We start from the raw sequence: 5,136 nt of genomic DNA, 5'->3' as shown, positions 1-5,136 counted from the left end.
TTGAGACGCTAGCAGAAAGAAACAAAGGGTTGGAAATTCCTATCACGGTTCCTTTTTCGAGGCAATTGCAGAACAAGAAGGCCGAACAACAGTTTGGAAAATTTGCTGATATTTTAAAGAGCCTTCATGTCAATGTTCCATTCGCCGAACTGCTTACCCAGGTACCCTCTTACATAAAATTTATGAAAGAAATATTAACGCGTAAGAGGCATATTACTGATAATAAAACGATAGCTTTGACTGAAGTAGGGTCCGCCTTAGTTCAGAATAATGAAGGAAAAGTAGATCTATATACTAACATATTCATATATGTTCTAATTTAATTTGTCATAAAATTAAAGATTGATCTTATGCATGCAAACACTATAACAAAATAAGGAAGAAACATTGTTCTTACAATGGTATTTCGGTTCAAATGGGCACAAAAGAGATCTCCTTCTCTTTTGTTCTTGAGCTTTCCTTTTGGATGAACAAAGACCCAAGTGTAAGATCTCTCCCAAGGAATAATACCCAAGGTACACTCTTAATAAAATTAATATAATGTATACTAGATAATATTAATTTTGTAAGAAAAATTGACCCAAAAATATTTGGTTTATGCTCTCAAAACCGGTTGAGAGAGAGGAGAATGGAAGATGATTTTCTCTTTCTAAAAACCTTGTTTTTGAGATGAATGAATATTATGAATCATGTACACTAGCATGTAGTGAAATGATCAAAGTATAAGCAAAAGCCTTTTGTTCTTTCCTAGGGGAAACCGGGTAGGAGGGTGTGGGATGGCCAATGCATGGCCTTTGTGCTCTTACACAAAAGACACTAGGTATGCATGCCTATTTTAGAGAAATAATCATGTATTCCACTAATCTTAATTAACATAATATAATTTGTTAATCACACCCAATATTTCGGTCCATTTGAGGATAAAATGGATTCCATTTTATCTTTGTCAATTTGTCAATATGTCACATGTCACATAATACATAAAATTGTTATGTATTTTTAACATATTAAAAATCAACGTATTAATAAAAATACGTCATATACAAAAATCGACTTAGTAATTCATAATTACTTGTACCAAAATATTTTACCGTTTATAAATCACAACAGTTTGTATTTATAATAATTCATTCAAATTTAATTGTTTCCTTAAACAATAATTTCATTTGGGCAATGATACAATTCGATTACTCAGACCGTATCTCATTTAATCAAATTTCAATGCAATACGTAAATTTTACTTCCAAAATCGTCCGTCAATATTTCAAATAATTTAATTAACTCGTAACATTATACGATTAATTAAATGATCAATTAAGACTGTTGCCCTATAGGTATGACCTAGGGGGTCAACTGATCACCACCGTCCCACGACAGTAATGTCAAACTTAAGTCAGCCAATCATTATCGATATATGTTGACCAGTTGACAGTAAAAAATACTTCCCAATTGTATTCTTTTAAAATGAGATTTAAACATGTGATCATCATGATCAATAGTTGTGATCGCATTATTGTCGGAGGACACTTATTCCAACAATCTCCCACTTGTCCTCGACAAGTGTGCGTCACCAATTCTCTTGTCCTATTACTATCTCCCACTCAATGCAAGGTGTCTTTCAGGTCGTACTTGCAAGTGATCATATCGAGAGTGGTGTCCTCGATCTGTAGAATAACTGATTGACCGGATTTATCCACCATGGATACATTCCGAGCGTGGCCACGCATTTCCAGTTCATTACTCCTCGAGTGGCCCTGAGATATTGTTATAACCCTGACTAGGGGTGGACAATTCCTATCGCACTCATTCCCTTCAACTAGCCACAGCCATCATAACCCAAAATATGCCCATTTGACCCCATTTACGAAGGTCGTAGTAACACAAATCAAAGTTAATCTGAAACTGTGCCATCTTAGGCGAATAGTCTTTAGTCAAAAGAATCGACTCAATTGAATACTATAGCAGCTCTCGCCACGACCAGGTTATATAAATTTGCCATAACTCTATAAGCGGTCATTAGGCCCGACAAAATGTTCCTAACAGTCTGCCTATGTGATCGACTAGTCATCTCACATGACTCTATGGCACTTGAACTTGCCATCAATCGCATCACACTCTAGTCACTTCGAGACGTCACCTCATACAAGTGACCATGGGCAAATACTATGTTAATCCGTGTTCACTTTAACGGGGTTCAATTGTCATTACAACCTGTTTGGATGTAACAATGTATAAATTAAGATAAAAGACAAATGTCCTTATGAACATGAACAAAAACAACACTTTTATTTCATTTCAAAATCTAACATAGACTTGGTACACGTTTAAATCCCATGGACGCCATATCTCCATCATGTTTAGCCTACGATAATGGCTTGGTGAGCAGATCGGCTATGTTGTCATCCGTCCCAACCTTACAAATCGCAATTTCCTTTCTTTCAATGAAATCTCTTATTACATGATATTTTCTAAGTACATGTCTAGATCTATTACTAGACTTCGGCTCCTTAGCTTGGAAGATCGTCCCACTATTATCATAATAGAGAGTGATAGGATCATTGGTGGTAGGTACTACTTTTAGACCTTCCGTGAATTGCCTGATCCACACACTTCTTCCTTAGCGAGGTTACGATCTTTGCAATGTACTCACCTCCGTTGTAGAATCCGCGATGATTCTGACTTCCTTGAAGCTTCTCCAAAGATACGGCACCACCATTGAGCATGAAAACAAAACCAGCTTGTGATTTCATGTCATCTCTATCTGTTTGAAAACTTGAGTCCGTGTATCCATTAACACGCAGCTCAGTGTCTCCTCCAAACACTAGGATAGAATCCTTAGTTCTTCTCAAGTACTTAAGGATGTTCTTGACGGCAATCCAGTGACTCTCACCTGGATTCCCTTGATATCTACTCGTCATACTCAAAGCATACGAGACATCAGGACGTGTGCATATCATGGCGTACATGATTGATCCAACAGCGGAAGCATAAGGGATCTTCTTCATGCGTTCAACATCATGGGGTTCGGAGGGAGATTGAGTCTTGCTCAATATCGTCCCGGTTATGATAGGTACTAATCCCCTTTTGGATTTGTCCATGCTGAATCGTCGAAGAATCTTATCAACATAAGACTCTTGACTTAGTGCCAATATCCTCTTGGATCTATCTCTATGGATCCGGATACCTAATATGCGTTGTGCTTCTCCTAAATCCTTCATTTGGAAGTGGTTACCTAACCACTTCTTAACAGAAGACAACATTGGAATATCATTTCCAAGGAGTAGTATGTCATCGACATACAAGATTAGGAACACAACATTGCTCCCACTGAATTTCATGTATAAACATGGTTCCTCAACACGTCGAGTGAAACCATTCTCTTTTATCACATGATTAAATCGATGATTCTAACTTCTAGATGCTTGCTTAAGACCATAAATGGATCTCTTAAGCTTGCACACTTTGTTAGGATTTTTAGAATCAACAAAACCTTCGGGTTATATCATGTACACCTCCTCTTCTAAATGCCCATTTAGAAAAGCGGTTTTGACATCCATTTGCCATATTTCATAATCATGAAATGCGGCGATCGCTAACAAAATCCGTATGGATCTTAGCATGGCTACGGGGGCGAAGGTCTCATCATAATGGAGACCTTGGACTTGGGTAAATCCTTTTGCCACTAGCCTAGGTTTGTAGACATCATCATGTCCTTCTATGCCATTTTTTATTTTGAATATCCATTTGCATTGAAGGGGTCTTGCCCCTTTAGGCAAATCTACCAAGTCCCAAACTTGGTTTTCAAGCATAGAATCCATTTCATACTTCATGGCTTCAAGCCATTAGGAAGAATTTGGACTAGAGATTGCGGCCTTGTAGGTGGCAGGCTTGTCACTTTCCATAAGCAACACATCGAGTGTTCCATCTTCCTCGATATGTCCCACATATCGATCGGGATGGCGAATAACTCGACTTGTTCTTCTTAGTGGAGGAGGTTCAACCGTGTTAGACGACGAAGGAACATCTTCTTGCGTCTCTTTCTCGGTTTGTGGCTCTTGAACTTCATCAAGTTCAAAATTTCTCCCACTATGTCTCTTAGAAATGAATTCTCTTTCTAAGAAGACAGCCTCGCAAGACACAAACACTTTGTTATCTTGAGGTTTGTAGAAGTAATATCCTCGAGAGGTCGTGGGGTAACCTACAAAGATGCATTTTTAGGATCTTGGGGCAAGCTTGTTGTCGTTCTTAGTCTTGACGTAAGCATCACATCCCCAAATCTTCATATAGGATATATTGGGAACCCTTCCCATCCACATCTCACATGGAGTTTTCTCGGTGGATTTAGTGGGACTATTGTTCAAAGATCTAATTGCGGTTTGAATCGCAAATCCCCAAAACGAGTTCTGTAACTCGATTTGACTCAACATGGATCGAACCATATCAAGTAGGGTTCGATTTCTCCTTTCGGCAACACCATTAAGTTGTGGTGTTCCGGGTGGAGTGAGTTGTGATATAATACCACGACTTTTCAAGTGTGAATCAAATTCAAGGCTAAGGTATTCTCCACCACGATCGGATCGTAGTGCCTTAATCCTTTTGTTCAATTGGTTCTCTACTTCGTTCTGAAATTCCTTGAATTTCTCAAACGCTTCACTCTTATGCTTTATTAAGTAGATATACCCATATCTACTCAAGTCATCGGTGAAGGTTATAAAGTAGTCATAATTACCACGAGCGGTGATACTCATTGGTCCACATACATCGGTGTGTATGAGTCCCAATAGCTCACTAGCTCGTGTCCCTTTACCACTAAAAGGATTACGAGTCATTTTTCCAAGTAGGCAATATTCGCATGTACTATATGATTGATAATCAAACGGTGTAATCACTTTAGTCGAAATTAATCTTTTGATGCGATTCTCGTTTATGTGACCTAATCGACAATGCCAAATGAACGCTTCACTTGGGTCACTTGATTTGAGTTTCTTTGAATGAATGTTATAAATATCATTAGTTGGATTTGAGGTCTCTAAAATGTAAATGCCATTGAGAGAGGAAGCTTGGCCTATAACCAAGTCGTTCCTTGAAAAAGTACAACGATTGTTCTTAATGACAAAACAAAAACCATCCATGTCT

Source organism: Silene latifolia, chromosome 2 (genome assembly GCF_048544455.1).
Source record: "Silene latifolia isolate original U9 population chromosome 2, ASM4854445v1, whole genome shotgun sequence".
Classification (NCBI taxonomy): Eukaryota; Viridiplantae; Streptophyta; class Magnoliopsida; order Caryophyllales; family Caryophyllaceae; genus Silene; species Silene latifolia.
The sequence above is the reverse complement of the archived record's forward strand: the minus strand, read 5'-3'. Positions refer to the sequence as shown.